We start from the raw sequence: 19010 nt of genomic DNA, 5'->3' as shown, positions 1-19010 counted from the left end.
GGAGGCCGTGTGGGACATGCCTCAGAGGCAGGAAGCTGGGCTGTTTATCCACCATATCCACTCCCGTACTGGTGGACAGCTGCTCACACACACCCCTCCCTTCCCCAGAATGAAATCTTCTACACAGCTCAGTTGCCTCTGGGCTGATCAGCCTCCCTTGGTGCTAGGGAAAACCCTCAGGCCGAGAAGCAGGCAGGTGAGTGCTGCAGCAGGGAAGTTTTGAGTGGACCCCTCCCTCACCAGGGATACTCACACGGGTGCCATGGAGGCCTGGAGCAGGGGTATCTCCAGTGCCCCCTCCAGCTGACATCTGGTGGGTGATTTTCCCACATGCTGGGTCGAAAGTTAAGCTGATCCCACTCCTATCCCTTAGAGAGTCCCCCAGATTCTTTATATTCTGAACGCCTAATGTCATGGGATGGATGGACCACAAATGGCCTATCTCTGTGGCCAGGCTGCATTCTCAGTGGTTACCGCCCAGCCGTGCGGATTTGAAATTTATGGTGGTGGTTGATTCCATCAAAGACAATGCAGAGTGCTGTGTGTAGCTCCTAATAAATTCCTTGTTATCTTTTACCACCATCTCCAGCAAGCATTGTTCCTCTTGACACAGCGGGGCCATGTCAGCCGGAGAGAATGTCATCCCAGACAACCATGAATTGAAGACCAGAGTGTTGGGGCCAAAATAACTAGCTTTGAAATGGAGCCAAACAGTCTTTCAGCAGTGGAAGGGGCAGATCCAAGGCAGGGCGATCTCAGATGACCCTGGCACCGATGAGACCCTTAGCTTTGGGAGGCCCTCACAGTCGCAGGTAGCAAAAATCTCTGTGCCCAAAGCTTGGAGTAAGAAGAAGAAGCCATGGTGGTGACAGGGTAATGATGTATTTGTGGTAATAGGCGCTAATTAACCCGGACGGCTGATTTTAATCATTGCTGTCATCTGCTGAAATCAGCAAGCTGACAGAGTGGTTCAGTTTCATCTTTTCCAGTAGGCGGATATGCAAAAACTATTCTTTACCCCTTCTCACTCTCCTATTTTAGCTTAAGAAAAACCAGCCTAAAATGAGAATGGAGAGTACATTTTCAAGAACCCCCTTACAGTTTCCCTTGAGTTGACTTGGTACCTTCTTCTGTGTGTGGACTTATCTCACTGGATCACATGAATCAGGGAGAGAATAATTCCACATTTCCTGTTTGACAATTTTTTTTTTTAATGGAGCTCCCAGGATAAACTTCTTTGGATTCTCCAGTAGAGCCTCCAATATGGGGGAAGGGTCAGCGTATACTTAGAACTAAGGTATTGGTAGCTCTGTGTTAAATTCTGACGAGATCCATGAAGAGGTGGTACTCGATTTCACAGTCTCATTGTAGGGAGCTGTATGTGCCTTAGATTTATAGAATTATGCAATGGGTGCTTTGCCTCTTGGAGTGAAGCAAGATCATGTGGAAACATCTGGAGCAATTCCTGGATGCTTGGTCTTCCCACGGGATTAGGCAATAGTGCTGGTCCTAGTATGACCCCAGGCAGTGGACAGAATGGTATCATTTATAGACGGCATCCTGGCATTCGCCTGGCGGTCCATGGGCTCATGTGCCTTTTCCTATAGGAATGGGTGGAAGCAAGGGACAGACCTGAAGCTTCACATCCCCTGGGGGTCCATCTGGAGGTCCCAGGGCCCAGATCATGTCCTAGAAATCTCAGTCTGTGACACATGTTGAGTGTAAATGACCTGCCGCTGTTGGTGTTCGGAGTTTGTCATTTTTAAGGCATTTCCACTATGGGAGAGGTATGAAATTATTTCAGACTCCAGGGTCTGATGATGGAATATGTGGCACATACTAATGAATCCCTTGCCAGGCGTCACCCTGGCCCAGCCCCACTGTTACCCCCAGGGCCTGAGCTCTTCTGAGCAGTCAAGTTGGAATCCTCTGGACTTCCCAGATCCTTAAGCCACGGAGTCTGGCATTCACTTCTCTGATTGTTTCATGGTTGTGCATTTTGAGTCATCAGCATCTTTCCTTGTAGGAGCCATGTCTATACATCCTTCATGGTCTTCCGGGGAGCTGTGTGGAGTTATGCCTCTCCACCCTTTGTCCTTCCAGGCTCTCCTCCTTATGCCACATCACCCTTGTTGGGTACCTACCATGGGCCCAACCCAGTTTGGCAGCAAAAGGAGCCAAGAAAAGTATATGAAATGTTCCTTTCCTCAAAGAGCTTCTAGAGCGGATGGAGAAACGAGGCATTCACATGTGAGAAAAACACAAGATCTGACATTCTAGAATTAAATGTGGGCAAGAGCAGCCTGGAAGTGGGAGGGCGAAGAAATGGGGCTTGGGGGCAGAGAGGGAAGGTGTCACAGACAAGGAGGGGTGCAGGCTGAGCGCCGGTCCGAGTTTGGTGCGGATGTGGATGACGGGTAAGAACATGCTGCTTGATAAGCCAGGGGCCTCACCGTCCTCTGCTTACAGCCAGGTCCGGTGTGCACGCTCTCTGTCTGCCAGAAGGCCCGGTGAGAGACAGCAGGGAGGGTGGTGACTGTGGTGCGGGCCAGGTAGCTTACCTTGTCCAAAGGGGAGCAGATGCTCTCCTAGGTGTCCACATGGCAGGAACTCAGGCCCATTCTGCCAGGTCTTCCAGTTTTTCAGTAGAAGCTGGAAATCTGGCTTTCTCTGTGACGTCAGGGAACTTTTATAACACTGTCCGAGCTAAACTCAATGCATCTGTGCTGCTCTCCAGCTAGACTGGAGCTCTGGCCTCTGCCATCACAGTGTGCTCCTTCTGCAGGGTGACAGAGCCTGGGAGTCTGGTATCCCCCTGGAACCAGAGTCCGGTTACCTTTGTGTGGCCACCCCTGGTGCCCTGAGGGTTCCAAAACAGGTCATGGGATCCCAACTTCATCCTCAGTGCAAGGGGAAAGAGGGCTCCCCTGTGGGGAAGCTGCCTTTCCCATACTCAATGGACGGCTTGCTGTCTTGTTGGACAGGGATCTCAGGAAGCCGGCAGTGGGGTGGGGTGGGCATGGTTCTGGGGACAAAAGCAGTGAATCCAAGTATTGTGATCTGTCATTCCTTAGCAACAAACTCAGCAGCTTGCCTCCCAGTTTAATAAATCTAGACCTTTGTGGCTTGTACAAGTGTAATGACAAGTAATAATAGCTCATAAGAAAAAGGATTTTCTTTCTTTCTTTCTTTTTTTTTTTTTTTTTGGTCATTCCTGACTCATGCCTCTAGCATGGGAAATCCAGGCAAGGGTGGCCACAGATATTCTCTGGAGCTGGAAGGCATGAACCCAGAGGTGGTACTGCATGAGCTGGGAGGTCCGAGAGGGTCCATCTAGGAGGAGGAGGCTCCATGGGGAGCACCCTGGGCTCCTTAGATGTCCCAGGCTTCTCGAGGGCACATGGTGGTCAGGAGCCTGGATTCTGGAGCCAGACTGCCTGGGTTCAGATGACTGCTGTCCTGCTTCCTAGCTCTGTGACCTTGAGTAAGTTACTTAAACTCTTTGTGCCATACTGTATTCATCTTTAGATGCAAATAGTAATGGTAACAGTGATGATGCTGGTACCTCCCATACACGGTTGTGAGAATTATAGCTGCTGTATGTGAACCACTTAGAAGACTCTCTGGGGGTTTGCAAGAAGTGTTTGCTATTATTACTTTTGTTACTATACCTATACCACATACAGAAGAAAGATGCACCTGCCCTTGCCCGTAAGTAGTAAATGCTTTGACTCCCTGGGTGGGGATCCACGGGGCAACATTATTTATAAGGGATGGAAGTTCATTGACTCTCATTAATCCAGCAGACACCTCCTCCTCAGGAGTGTCTCCATCTCCTTTCCCGAGCACCCCATAAAGTAGGGGATGTATGTACCATCCCTTTGTCAAGGGGTCTCGGGGAAGTGGTGTGGCTTCTTCACAGTGACCTCTCAGTTTAACCTTTGTTGCTTTTCACCAATTGTTGCTTTTGGGAGTCCGCTCGTCAGGAGGTGGAGAGGTGCTTTCTGTAGGGATAAGGTGGGTTTGAGCTCTAGACATCTCGAACCCACGTGTTCCCAGGCCCATCCAAGGGCACCATGCTTCCTTCTCACCGACACTTCGGGCCACATAGGGAGGACAGAGAAGAAAACCCAGCAGGCCAAACACTCTTCTCTCACAACAACACTCCAAACCTGGCTGGCCATCGTTCTGTTTTCAGCCAGGGTACAGGCCCAGTGGGACAACAGCGGGGCAGTCACCCCCCAAAGAAAGCAGAGTCTAGATCTGCACTAATACCGGACTCACCGAGCACTTAAAATGTGGCTTGTCCGACGAGACACACTGTGTGCATAAAATATACAATGGCCTCTGAAGGCTTAGTACAGAAAAAAGGATGTAAAATAGTTCACTAATAATTTTTATCCACACAATGGAATATTATTCAGCAATTAAAAGCAAGGAAGGCCTGATGCGACATGTTATGCCATGGCTGAGCCTTGAACACATTTATGTGACAGCAAAGAAGCTGGTCATCAAAGACCACATGCTGTGTAATTCCATTTATATGAAACGTCCAGAATAGACAGATCTACAGAGACAGACTGTATGTGATGATGGCCTCGGGTTAGGCCTGGTGGTAATGGAGAGTGACCACTGATGGGTGAAGGATGTCTTTCCGGGGTGCTGAAAGTATTCTAAAATTACATCGTGACAATGCTTGCGCAACTCTGTAAACATACTAGAAACCATTTAATTGTACACTTTACATGGGTGAATTTTATGGCAGGTAAGGTATGTCTCAGAAAAAGGTGGTAAAATAGTTTTTATACTTATTACATGGTGATATGATAATATTTTCGATGTATCAGGTTAAATAAAACACATTAAAATTGATGTCACCAGTTGCGCTGTACTTTTTAAAGGTGTCTGGGAGAAGATGCGAAATTGCCTCTGTGGCTCATGGTAGATTTCTGTTGGACCGCACTGCACTGCACATTCTCGAAGGACCTTCCTGGTCCCAAAATTATATTCTTCCACAAAACGATCCCCAGGTTTGGACTTCTGATGACTCATCTGGTGTCATGGCTAAAACCCAACTTGAAAAAAAGTTCATTTGGGCTTTCTTTAAAACCATTTGCAAGATTAGGTTTTTGGAGAGAAATCCTGGAAGGAGGCACAGAGTCACATAAGGTGAGCCTGAGCACTGAGACCGTCACTTTCTCCTGTCCCCATCAGCCACCAGAGCCATCTGTAACTGTGGACAGGGCTGTTTTAAAAAATTTACAGTCTCAGCCTGAACAACGGTTTCCTCAATCGATCCTCCTCTTGGAAAATTGACTCTGGGGCCATCGCTGCCCAGAGGAACAGGCAGTAAATCCCTGGTTGGCAATATGGCTTCACAGGAGCCGGTGCCTGGCTTCCTTATATCCTTATGGCCTAGCCGGAGACCACAGGAGTGTCTTTCATTCCCTCGAAGGCCCAGTGTCAAAACACAAACATTGGCCCCCAGTCTTATCTACAAGGAGGGCTGAAGATGATCTCTGGAAGTGTCTTTTGGCTTTAGTGCCCCCAGTAGCTGTTACTCACCAGATGCTGGTTGTCCATTGCCTTAATGGGCCATCACTTACTCAATGATGAGCCTATACCCCTCCCCTGGGCCTTTTTTTTTTGTACTCCGTCCACACGGCCCCTATCTGCCTTGAGGGCTTCCTCTGGCTGCTGGATCCTGCTGGGCCCAACAGAGGCCACTCTGCTGCCTTTTGCTGGGTGCTGTAGGGAAATGCAGACTCCCAAGTAATATAGCTTCGTGGGGATACCTGACTCTGCAAGAATAGGGAAGTATCGGCATGCATTAAAAAAAAAAAAAAAAAAAGCCCCTGGGCGTGGCTTGTATTTCCCCTGTGAGGGGAGTCTTTCCCTTTTGCTCCTTCAGCCAACCCCTGGAAGGCTGGCAGGATCTCTGAGCCCTTGTCACCTTCTGCATTCTTCAGCAACTGCTCTTGCGTAGGTCCCTGTTTGGAACCTTATCCCTAAACTCCTTTACCTCTCTTTCAATCTTTTTTCATTTAAAGGGTCAGTGAAAGTGTTCATTGTCTTGGGGAGGCCCAGCTGCTGGAGGCCGGTACCCCTGTCCCACCTGCTCCCACCCCTGTCATCCCACGTCTCTGGATGAGCTGCTTTCTGCACTGTGAGCTCTTGCCCATTTTGGCATTTGGGCAAGGGCATGCGGAAGCGAGGGCTTTCTGTAAAAACCTGTGTTGCCATTTCTCCAGGGAGCAAGGCAAAAGCAAACCTTCTTTAGCTCCTGGGCTTCTTTTGAAATAACTGTGGTCACAGAGACATAGTCATAGAAACAGTAATGATGAGGAAGTTGTAGAAGAGCAAACACTTTTCCTATAGCTTTTCCACTGAGTGTGAGCTTTCCAGAGATCCCCAGAGAAGAATAAGCAGACATAGAGCTTGCACAGGGGAGTAAAGTGCAAGAGACAGAAAATTCGACCAAGGCCACTGTCTGCAGAAATCCACAGAGTGGTTTCCGGGACACCAGGCAAATCATGTCGAGGCCCTATCTCATCCTGGCAATAATGCAACAAAAGAGCGTGCCATGTCAACAATTTCCATTTTAATATTAGTGCAGCGATAGGGCCCACATCATGATTAAATTAGAGTCAGGTACGTTTTCTTGTAACAGTGATATCCAGAGGAGGGATTGGAAATGGAGCCGCTCAAAGATAATCTGCCTTTGGATCTCCCAGGAAGGGACACTCTGTGGATGTGGCTTCGCTGCTGAGGGAGGGCCCCCCTAGCCTTTGGATGAGAGGATATGTCAGAGAGTGGCTCCAGTAGAGGGAAACAAGTGTGTAGTCAGCCAGCAGCAAAGCCCTGGGATGTCCTGCCTCCCGCGCCCGGATGTCTCAGGAGCACAGGCTCCGGTGTTGGTTCTGGAGCGGACGGCTTCCACCCTGCTGGACACCGCCAGAACATTCTCTTCTCCGCGATGGGTGTTTGCAGTGCACTTGGCCGCCATGTCAGTATCAGCCAAGGTGCTGTGATCACCCAGTGGCCAGAGCCCTGCCCCGTCTGGAGGGGTTCCTCATCCACATGGGTCTTGACCACATTGACATTATCTTTCTTTTTCTCACTCCCAGATACTATAAGGGAGATGGTACTGATATTCATGTACCTCTGGTACCTTCTTTAACGTTATTTCCCCTCCCAACATTTTGTATGAAAATATTCAACCACTGAGCAGCATGGAAAGGACACTCAGATACTCACCACCTAGACTCCACCATTAACTTTTTACTATAGTCACAACATTTTTATTTTTTATTTTTTGCCATGGCGAAATCTCTTCACGATTTTCCCGTCATGTGTTCTTTAAAACAAGACAAAATAGCCCTATCCCGCCCATGTCTCAGATAGAAACGTGGATGGGAATATGATGCAAAAGGGCATCGTGGTGAAACTGAGGCAAGAATCCAGGTGTTGCGAATTGAGGGCAGGTCTAGGGAAAGGAAGGGTTCCCAGAGTGGGAGCTAGAAGGTGGGGGTGCCAGGCCAGGCTCTGCTGCTAAAACGTCTGCATCCCTAAGGGGATCACCTTCATCCTGACAGGACAGTCCTCGTGCTGACCTTGGATGAAGTGCTCCCTGTAGTCTAGTTCAAGGCAGGGACTGGACATATAATTTGGGACCTTTGGCAGATTAATGGCCTAGGTTCTGAGCTGTTGGTTGCTCATTTGGGAAGTGGGGATAACAACACCCACTTCACAAAGCTGTTGTAAGACGAAGTGAGGTATTGAGATGCTATGAAAATGCCCCCAAATGATACCTGGCCAAGGTCACCCCTATTATGAATACAAAGACACGTTTACCTTTGTATGGTGTCCAACACGTGGTGCTCACAGAGGGTCCATTTCTTATATTGCCGAAGGTGCATCTGTACTCTATTTAGAAACGGTAGTAGTAACAAGAGCAGTAGTTCTTGTAGAGTTAAGTAAACCTGAACCAAAGACAAAAAGAACCAAGAGAAAAAAATTTCTCAGTTCACACCCTGAACATCCCCTGCGTGCATCTGTGGAAAGAGCTCTTACGTTTGCCTCTATGGATGAGAATGTTCTGGTTTATTGCTTCTCATAAAAGATTGAAGCGACGAGAACACTGTCCCCTGCGGCCCTTTGGAGAAGGCCTGGGGCCATCATCGCTGTATAGGACACGATTATTGGAGCTCTGCCATCCCGTGGGGCGATGCCTCTGTCATGGATGGACACACTCCCCTCACTCAGTGACTTCCTGCTTATCATCTGGCAGTCGCAAAAGCTCACGCTTGCCATCGGAGGGAATGGGGTCAACTCAAGTCACAGATGCAGGGTGTTCCTAACTAAACACCAAGTCAGGGTGGCCCTGGAAGCAGGAGATGGTGGAGAAAGGCTCTCCGTAGCACTTCCGGAGCCTCCAACCCCTCCTGAGGCTCGTCACGTGCTGCCGGCTCCTCGGAAATTAGATGCGCCTTTCGTGGCTTCACGGAACCCTTCTGAGGCGAGGAATCCCCTTGGAGAGGTGGAAATTTATTCCGGGGACTCCTCATCTTTATCTAGCCTCCTGTCTGCTGCTGTTTGGGGCTGAGAGGCATTATCGCCGACTGTGAGGCTGTCATGATGGACGACGAGGGGGAAAGAAGTGGGAGCGCGCCAGGTGCCGCCACTTACTCCATGATGGTTTGACCTGATGGGTAATGGAGCCCTGAGAAGAGGGGCAGTACTTTGCGATGAGCTTTCACTGCTTTTATCAGGAAGCTTTGTGTCTAGGGAGGCTCAGCTCTGGAACAGTTCACGTATGCAGGGCAGCTTCCAGAAAGAAGTTTGTGCTGTGGTAAGATCACGTAGAAAGTTGCACAGCTATGTTTCAGACCAGAGTGTGATATTTCTCACGATGGTACTCATTATCTTCTTAACAAAAGGCTCAATATGATATATCAGTCATGGCACTTCATGCTGTCAGAAATAAAAAATTCAAAATGCCTAACACACTGGGGGATTTTGTTCGGAGTGTGTATCTGCAGGTAGGCCTATCAGTGGACCAGTGATGTCTTTAGGGACCCACTTTTTCCCTCTCCCATTTCTTCCCTTCCTTATGTGAGCTTCATCCCAAGACCAGCCTCTCCCCTGGTGGCAAAACAGTGGCAGAGGTTCTAGGAATCACTTCTTCATGCAGAAGGAGCGAGAGCTCTGTCTGGAGAGTGAGAGACCTTCCTTCCCAGAAGCTGCCAGCATACCTCCCCTCAATGTCTCATTGACCTAAATAGGGCCACTTGCCACGCCTGAACCAATCTTTTTGATTGTGGGCCCATCCCTGGAGATGAGGTGGGGTCAAGCTACCCCTTCTCCATAACTTGCTACTGCTACCCAGTGGGCAAAGAGTGGGGGAGGTCTTGAGAAAAGGACCACAGTGTCCAGGAGGGGCATCTACCAACCGCACCCACTGTGTCTGTGACCCCTCTGCCCTTCCAGTGCCCACTCATCCTTCTGCCGTGGAGCAACTCGGACGTGATTCCAGGAGTGATGGGCATGCTCCTCTGTTCCCAGAGTCCCTCGCTCCATCACTGCTTCTCAGCTTGTGTGCGTATGTGTGTCCGTTTGTTGACCTCCGATCTCTTGTTTCCTACTTCCTTCGCTTTTAGAAACACTGGAAGAGGCCTTTTCTTTTTTCTTTCTGGCACCCTGTCAAAGGGCTTCCTGACCTTGGCTGGCGGTGGCTGTGATGGACGGGGTTTCTCTCAGCATCTGAAATGGCAGGGCCTCACGTTGGGAGAGCGCCTGGGCTGGAGGGAAGGGCTCAGACAGGTGTGTGTGGAGCAACCCACCAAGTGTGACCAGGAGCCACGTGGCAGGTCCTAAATACTGAACCTTGAATGTTGTTTTCAGGGGGAAGTCACTGGCAGTCTGCTTTTGTCAGGACTCTAGAAAATTAACAAAGCCTGATTCTTTAGGCAAACCCCAAATCCATAGAAGTACCCCCGGCGGGCCTCACCAGGGATCAGAGCGAGGGAGGTGTTGCTCTCCGGCTGGAAGGTGAGAAGCAAACCTGCCCTTGCTCAGGTAGCAGGTGGTGGCCTGGAAGGCCCTGCGTGCGCCCTGTCCTAGTCTGGTCACTCACGTATTTTCTCCCCATCTCCCCTTTCCTGATGCCGGATCTCTGACTGGGGACTGAAACCCGAGAGGGAACGAATGGATCCTGTCTTTCTTTCCACTCAACGTTGTTTCTCTCCGATGGCTGGCTTTGGTTTCCAACTTGGAAAGGGGCAAGCAGTGGGCCAATGAGTAGGAAAAAGTGAGAAGAACCAAGTGGCTTTGTGCTTAAATGAAAACCGCACTGGCCATCCTCTCTGGTCCTGTCCTTCTCATTGTGAGGCATCAAGAGAATATTTTTGTTCTGGCATCGAGTTCCCTGGTGAGAGAAGAGAGAAGGAAAGGAAAACATTGTTGGAAAATCTACATGCCCATGGGCTCTGGACCAATCACATCTGCCCACTTGCTTCAAGAGGCATTCTTTCCAAGATGAAGCCAAGGTTACCTTTCGTAGCTGACATCATTTGGTGTCCCTCAACCTTTCTTGGGTTCTAGCTGCAGCTGCGGTGGGTAGTTCGGTGTGAATTCAGACTCTTATTGCTGTGGCCCTCAAGCATGGCTCAGGGTCTTTCCCAGTAGGTGGGAGTTGGCTTGGCCCACTCAAAAGTGCAGCCCAGAATTTGGGGGGGTTTGTGCTTCTCGGGCAACCTTCGGCTAACCGGCCATGGGAACCAAAACTCTCTTCCTTCAGGTAGGCATCCTGGATGCATCTCTGGGCTTCTAGTTGGTTTGTGCCCTAGTTTCCAGCAGAAGCAACCTCCACAGTGTGTCCTTATCTATCCGGTGTCCATTTCCTTGTCTCGCTTTCCACTCCGCCTCCCTCCTCCTACATGGGATCCTCTTCAGAGGAAACTACTTGCACCCAAGTCTTTATCTCAGACTTAGCCTTTGGAGAACCCAAACCGGGACACCTCCCAACATGGTAGATATTGCACTGCCATCTAAAGCATTACTGTAGTGTCTCAGCAACATTTGAAGCTTTTGTTTGTTTGCCTGGGCCAACCTCTGGCCATTATCTGGCCCTGGCTGACAGGGTATTTTTTTGGGGGGGGGGTTGTGCAGACTCTCTCTCTCTACCGTCAGTGTCCAGCCTTCATCCCTTGCAGCCTGTACTTGAACCCCTTATCCCCCAAAGCCATTTCAATCCCCATACAATTTCCTGGTGCTCTCATATCTTTATTAGTTTGGTTCATAGAAACCATTGGGAGGCTCTGTGTTCATGGTAGGATGAAAGACATTTATGCAGAGAGAAGAAAGAGCTCTCTGTTTGGGAGTGCACCCCATGGACATGGTGAGGATGAAGGCCAGGGGAGTTTTGGGGACTGGTGTGTGATACAGATGTGGAAATTCTAATATTTTCTTCCTACCCTTCAGTGAGTCATATAGCCCATCTTGGAGTGTGCAACTCTGAAGGATCAGGACAGAGGTACCATGGGACCCTGTCAACCTTTCGTCAGTTGACTCTACCCTGGATTTAAAACAATCCTTTAGAGGTCGGATCATTCATGCCCTTGAATTTTCAGATGCAGCAACTGAGATAAAGTGACTTAGCTTCTCCAACAGCCCGGAGCTAGTTACAGAACTGGCATAGAATCTCAACTCACTAAATGCCCAACATGTTGAATTCCTATGACCACAAACCCTTGCGTCCCTGGAACAGTGGGCCAATGAAAGAAGATGAAGCGATTTTGAAAAAACCAGGCTGTTGGGCCCAGATCTTTCAAGCCTTTCAGAGGACTCTGAAGACAGATCTGGGGAAGCAGACATGGCAGGAAGTGTGCTCCAGGAGCCCACACTGCACTGTGGGGGCCAAAGCACCGTCGCTGGCTGCGGCTTATGTGGTGCTCAGTGAGGTGCCTTCTGGTCTCTGGGGATGTTGAGGGGTCCCTGCATTTCCAACTTCAGAGGTGGAGAGACGAAGCTGCGAACCATACTGGGAGCTGTGCAGGCCTGCAGTGACATCTGTGAACAAGTTCGGAGTAAAATAGCGCACGTGAGTCAGCTGTTTAATCGCGGCATCTCATGCAGAGTGAGTCTGGGGTGGGCCCTGGATTCTGCATTTCTAGCAAGCTCCCAGGCGATTCTCATATGGCTGGTCCCAGGACCACTTTGAGGAGCAAGGCTGTAATGGGAATGGTTTTTTCCAGGAACCTGGAAATCCTGAATTTCTGGTTCAGATTTGCCACTAAAGTTCTCAGCCTGTCATTGAAACATAATTCCCCCGGTCAAAGGGCATGACCCCTGAGGGATGATACAGAATCCCACCCCCCCCATCTTTCCTGGGGATTCCTGGATTACTCCCAGTCCCACCCAGATGGTGGCTTGAGTGAAACTCAGCCACACTGTGGCTCTCCAGCATCGCCTGAGTTCCAGGCTGGGCAGACACAGGGTGGAGGAAAACCAAGCAGGCTGGGTATCCCTGGAGATTACATGTGGGTTGGAGGGTGGGGAGGAGCAATAAGGACAGATTATAATTCTGTCTGTGATATATGATCTGAAGGAGGAGCAGCTCCCTTTCTGGGAGCTTGTGGTGAGGGAGGTCCTGGAAGGTCAGGGAGGGCTGCCTGGAGGAAGGGCTTCCCTCTGGAAGCAGCGAGGGACTCAGAGTCTCACAACCAGGCCTGCCTTATTTGGCCATGGCACAGTCTGTATCTGGGGCCTGTTTGGACTCCTTGCTTATGTCTTTGGGTGGGTGCCTTGGGCAGGTCCTTGTCCCCAAGGCCACTCTTTTAGGAGCTCTGCCACCCTCTGTGGGCCTGGGGTGGGTGTGTGAGGTGGGCTTGGGGTGAGGAGGGAAGGGAAGGTGCAGCAGGGGTGGGGACTTTGCAGGGGAGTAGAGAGAGAGCTGGGCCTTCCTTTGCCCCTCCTATGGGTTCGTTTGCCCAGGGACTGGTAATGGGACTGGTCTTTCTGATGCAGGACATGACTGAATACCACAGCATGGCCTGAAGCCCCAGCAGGCTGCTGTGTGCTCCTTGCCTTCCCTTTCTCCATCAGAAGCCCTAGCTTTCCTGCACCCCCTTAGTCCAGCAGTGGCAGGCAGGGACCAGTTCCTTCTGCCCTGCAGGCTCCCTGTGTGTGTGATGCTGGGAGGACTGCCACTTGGGCCGTGGGAGCAGCGGCTCAGGCTCCAGTGTGCCCCTTGCAGCTTCGGGGTCTCCCCGGCTTGAGATCTGCATTTCCATCCAGCCCCCAGGAGGTGCCCATGCTGTAGCTAACCGACCACTCTGCAGGAGACCTCCAGAGGACAGGGCATCAGCGGCAGTGCCCGCCTCTGGGGCAGGTGGTTCGCGGCTACTCCTCCCCTCTGAGTGAGAGGGAGGCCTTGTGGAGGGACCAAAAGCTTTCAGCTTTCCACAGGGTTTTCCTCGAGGAGAGGTATTCTGCCTCGGTGCTGGGAGGTTTAAATTCAGTGTGAAAGCTGCAGCCTGTGAATGCCATGCGTGGTTGGAGTGCAGGAGAGTGGAGAACTTGACCCAGCACACTGGGTTCTCAGGGTGCCCCACCCACCGGACCGTGGGTGTAAGCAGCTAGAGAGAGGAGAAGTTTAAACAGAGTGTGTGGCCATCCTGTCACAATGAGGTCTCTGGATCTGCCCTTCTCTGTCTTTCTGGAAGCTTTGAGGCAGTGGAGAAGAACCAGTGCGCAGCCCGCTCAGCCTCTGGCTTCTTCCTCTCCTGGTGGTTTTGGAGAGCTCACAACTTCTCCACACTTTGTGTTCCTTTCCAAGGACCAAGAACAGTGCAGAGACACACTCTTCTTTCAGCTGAGAAGTCCATGTGAAAATCCACGTGCAGAAAGCCAGCACCCCCGTTGCTCCCTCTTCACCCCCAGAGGGTGAGAACCATCGGGCTCACCCTCGAGGGACTCTAGGAGTGGGGTCAGGAAGGGGGCCATGTGGAGGGTGCCGCTGGGGGGCCAGCAGATCTCGCCCCTGCTCATCGAGTCTGCAGAAGGCGGTCTGCTGGCTGCAGGCTTATGCAAACCTGACCTCCGACCCCGGGGTGAAGACCCGGGGTGCAGAGAGTGGAGACAGCTGTGTAAACTGCCGGGTGGGGTATTTATAGCCATGGTGAGGAGCACTGAGCCAGCCTAGAGAGCCGGAGCCAGTCACTGCGGCCACTGGCTCTGTCTCTTTTTCTCTGTTAACTGAGTTTTCTGGACATTATTTCTTCAGTGTTGCATTAGGCATCCCAGACTCAGTTTCCTCATCTGCAAATGGGGGGCTGTTGCCCTGGTCCCCTGGGCATTTCAGAGTGGTGGCTCTCTCCATCCAGTGTTCAAGAAGAAATGCAGTATTCCAGTTTTAAGGTGGGGGGGGGGAGTTAACACGACCTCTCAAAGTGAGCCTTGCTGACCCCTCGAGGCCGTTCCCCTGGGCTCCTGGAGCTCTGGGACAAGGTCGGACGTGCGTACCTGGGCTTTGGAGTCAGATCTGGGCTCGAGTCCTGGGTTGGCCGCTTAGACCCATTAGCAGCAGTGAGGCGGTGGAAACGCCACGGGGAGCATGGGGTGGCGTGGTGCATAGGCAAGGGGCACACAGGCCAGTTGTGATGCTGCGGCAGCACCCCCCCATCTGCTGCCTGCCTGTGTGTCTGCGGGAGTCCCCTCCTCAGAGAGTAGAAAGCCTCACCTCCCCGAGGGGCCTGGGGCCAGGATTTGGGAAGGATGGAAGCCCTGTGGGACAAGGGTACACATAGGAGAAAGCGTGTTAATTTTCGGGAGAAGGCTGGGATCTGGGGCACCCAAGGAAATCCATTCTTGGTGTCAGAAAACTTTGGATTCTCCAAGCCCCAGTCCCAGGGAGGAGGAAGGGGTGGGGGAAGAGAGAGCGAGCGAGTGAGAGAGAGAAAGGCGGGGGGGGGGGGTGGTAAGAGCAGGAGAGGGTGAGCACACAGCTCTGTAATGGAAACTTGGCACCTAGCCTCCACTTCTTTCCTTCCTTAGTGCATGTGGCTTGAGTCTCGGGTTGAGAACGTCTTCCCCTTTCAGCAGGCACCCCGCATGATCTCCATGGCCCACTCCTGTCCCCCCCCTTCTCAGAGCCTGCAGTTATGCACCCTGCCTCTGCCGGTGACACATGACATGTGAGCCTCCTGCCTCCTTCCTCATGCGCCCCCTCCCCCCGGGCTAATTAGGCCAACATGCAACTTCCAGGGCCTGGCAGATGAGGAGCCAAGAATGCGGTGGACAGGTGCCAAGTGTTTTTGTTGACATTGCTCAAGTGCAGCTTTGTGGAGCAGCCTCTGCTGGAGCAGAGAAATCCAAGGAAGTCTGAGATGCGTGAAGGGAGAGCAGGGAGAAACCCAAGTGGGTGCCTCTTCCAATCCCCTCTGCCTTCCCCACGGCCCACCCTCTGCCCCTCCTCCTAAATCCAACAATAGAGCCCTCCAAGTCATAACCCATGGGACCGGCTTAGCCTGTAAGAAGGCCACACTGAGCAGAGCGTCATGCATTCAGTGGGGTTTTTGGAACAGTTTTCTTTTCTGTTTGTGGTGGCTTCATGCGGTGGCTCATATGCCTCACCGCAGTTCCTGATCGTTTCTGAGGAAACGAACTTCCTGGAAGTAGGTTTAGGGAAGACTGTCTTCACCCCTAAACTGTTAAAAGGTTCTGCTGTATTGTTGATCTGCCTCACTGTAGCTGAATAATGCAACCAGATGGACTGCATCTTCCCCAGTGATCTACCATGAACGTGGCCATTGGGTCACCAGACCTGGGTTCAGATCCCCATTCTGCCCCTCTCATTGCTTGACGTGTGACCTTGGGTGAGTCTTTGAACCTCTTCATGCTTTGGTTTCCTTATTTGCAAATGGAGCTAATAGTTCAAAATAAGACTGCTGTTAAAATGAAACATGGATAGAATGGAAAGTTCTTCGCACGTAATAGACACTCAATGAATGGGAGCCGTAATAGTTATTAAATGGTAGTTGGTGTGGTTGGCTATGGATTGGCTCTGATTTTAGGCATATCTCTTCTACCCTGGTTTATTTACTCCAGAGGTAGGTCGGCCCAGCACCAACTGCCCCTGCCTGCCTCACCAGAATTTTGTGAGGACGAATGGAATGGGGTATAATATTGTTACACTTGGTTCTCAGTGGGGAAGGAAGGAAGTGAATGCAGTACTTGCTATCATCACTGTGATTTTCTCAGACTCTGGTCTCTGCATTAGTAGTTCAGTGGTTAGTGGTCAACTATATTTTTGTTGAGATAAAAATTTGTAGGTTTTGGAATCCAGAGGTGCTGCCTTAATAGTCTCTAATGCCTAAAGATATTGAATCATTATGTAAAAAAAAATCCTCTAATTTTCTGCTACAATAGCTGGCTTTATTTTTACATCTCTTAATTGGTATCAGCTTTTCTTTCAGAATTACAGAACCATGGAAACTTGGCCTGAGAGAGAACTTTGGAAGTCATTGGAAGGGACACTTGCTTCTTTGCAAATCTTTGGAGGCTTCCTAAACATTCAGATTGCAGTACCACAAAGCACTTTTCTCTGACCCCGATTATGAGAACAGCAGAGTGGCCAATCTGTTGGTCCATTGCGTGACTCTACCTTTGGTCTTATGCAGGCTGGGAAATGCCATTGCTGCCCCACCTGTATCACTTCCTTCTTGCCTCTTCAGTGCTCACTGACGCCGTTTAAATTTTAGCACCTGCATCTCATTGTCTAAGGCCTTTTCCTGGGCGTTAGAGCCCACCTGGGACACCCACATGCCAGGTGAGAGGTGCCAGGGAATTCATGGCCCCTGGGAATAGCCTTCAACCAGTGGCAGACCAGGAATAGGTGGAATCATACTTAAGTTTGCTTATCCCTGAGTATCTGAGATACCTGTCCACCCTGACCCCCAGAGCTTTCCAGGGAGGCCAAGCTCTAGTTGACTCATTTTGGTGACTGGCTTGAAGTGTACCATCTGTTGGCTGGTTCCCCTTCCCCGTCCCATGTTCCTGTTCCCCTACAGGTGCTTCCTGGGATCACCCCCACCCCCCCATAGGAAATACCTGTGTTTAAATCCTCATTTCCAGGGCTGCTGTGGAAACCCAGCCTGAGACAAACGGTTGTCTTTCTCCACACTTTTGTAGATCGTTTGTGACAATGAGGTGCTATACTTACATTTCAGGGCTGCTTGTTGGATTTTCAGGCCACTGACCTTTTTATTTCTTCATGAGCTTTTGAGATTTTTTTTCTCCTCTTGTCACCATTCTTAATCCTAAGAATTAACTGTTGAGGTTAACCAGACGACACAAATGCCTTGCTTTCACCTTGAATTATCTCTGGTACTGTTCCCTTAGTTATGACTAAACTGATGTATGTGGCCACCATGTAGGCTTTTGCATTTCAGAATCTAAACTGATTGTTTATCCTAGTTAGGCTCCACATTCTACGTTTGTGTGTGTGTGTGAGATATGCCTAAAATAGCTCTTCTGGCTAATATGTGTAAGTTGTAATGAGATACCTTGATAATTTTATATTTGACGGCAGATGCCATTTGACTGAGGAAGACCTCAGTGCATGAGCTGCTGCAGTTACATGTGTCCTGTGGCTTAGGTGAGATTCCCACAAGCACTGTGATTTCCAGAAACTTCCATGAGTGTTATGTTGTCCATACCCAAAGTGGGAATAGTTATTTCAACACTTACTTACTGAGCACCTCCTCTGAGCCAGGAGTGATTTGGTGTTAGAGAGACAATAGTGGACAAAGTGGACAACATCCCTGCTCCCTCTTTCTTTCCCAAACAGTGTTGTGAGGTTCAAATTCAACAATGAAGGTGGAATCATTTGGGAAACTAAAATCACCATGGAAATAGAGGAATGGGTATGATGACCTTCAGCTCTTCATTGCCCATTTCAGAACACCACACTGATGTGGCTGGATGGGGTGCACCCCCTGTCCTTTCGTGAAGGCCACTCAGTCCATGAATTAGGCCCTTATCTTGTACTTAGATCCATTTTCTGCCCACAGCAAGTCTGGACACTCAAGAAGTGTCCCTTGCCTAATGCCACATCTTTCTTTAGTGCTAAGCTGCCAGAAAGACCATCTTTGCTTGCTGTTTCCACTTCCCAGTGGCCCTCTGATGTCCAGCTCTGTTGTTTCTTGGCCTTTGACTTACTTTGATTTGTCTATAGTGGTCAAGGCCATTGGCTGCTCCTGAAATTCCCTTTCTGCTAACCTTGCCTTATGCCATTTCCCATCCTCTTTCCCTTCCTTTCATGATCCGCGGTTGAATTCTTTCAGTCTACTAGCTCTCTGAATGAATGTTGAGTTCTCCACGACGTCTTCTCTTTAGTCCCCTCTGCCCTTCTGGAAGACCCCATGCATCATGTCTCATACTCTTCCCTATTTGCTTATGACCCTCCTGATGCTCTCTGTAGCTTAGCTCGCTCCCCTGAGGTGTCTCCACCCACATGGACACAGGTGGCTTACCTCCCTTTCTGTACTCCACAGACACTTCATGCTCAACAAGTCCATAATGGAATTTGCTCCATTCTCCCCTCCAATGTGCCCTTCATCTTTGTTTTTTCTCCTGGCACATCGGTCCCTACAGTCATCTCAGCTGGAGACCTCAGCACTGTTAACCTGCTCATCCTGTAATGCATTCAAGTGGTTCAGTGTTTTCACATTTGTGTTTTCATCTCTTGTTTATGGAAGTCTTGTTATGTGGCATTCACTGGCCCAGACTCTAGGGATGTTGACATGGTGTCCTAGCTTGGGCAACCCTCCAGGAGCAGCTCCTGAGAAAGTGTTCAGTTGTGGGAGCTTTCTTTGGGAGGAGTAGATGCTGGTGGGCTAGAGACAGTCATGCTGATTTCATGGACCTAATTGTGCCCATCTCTTCCCAAATCCATGTTTAGTGAGGTCACATGGATCATGCTGAAATTGGCCATGATGAGAATATTTACA

At 50.2% G+C, this 19010-nt stretch overlaps 1 protein-coding gene across 1 annotated transcript in view; it reads left to right on the top strand.

Moving 5' to 3' along the window:
- Positions 1–19010, top strand: part of SLC24A3 (solute carrier family 24 member 3) — a 492589-nt gene that overhangs the window by 39208 nt on the left and 434371 nt on the right. The window lies entirely within an intron of this gene.

The sequence above is a fragment of the Zalophus californianus genome, chromosome 8 (genome assembly GCF_009762305.2).
Source record: "Zalophus californianus isolate mZalCal1 chromosome 8, mZalCal1.pri.v2, whole genome shotgun sequence".
Lineage (NCBI taxonomy): Eukaryota > Metazoa > Chordata > Mammalia > Carnivora > Otariidae > Zalophus > Zalophus californianus.
The sequence above is the reverse complement of the archived record's forward strand: the minus strand, read 5'-3'. Positions and strand labels throughout refer to the sequence as shown.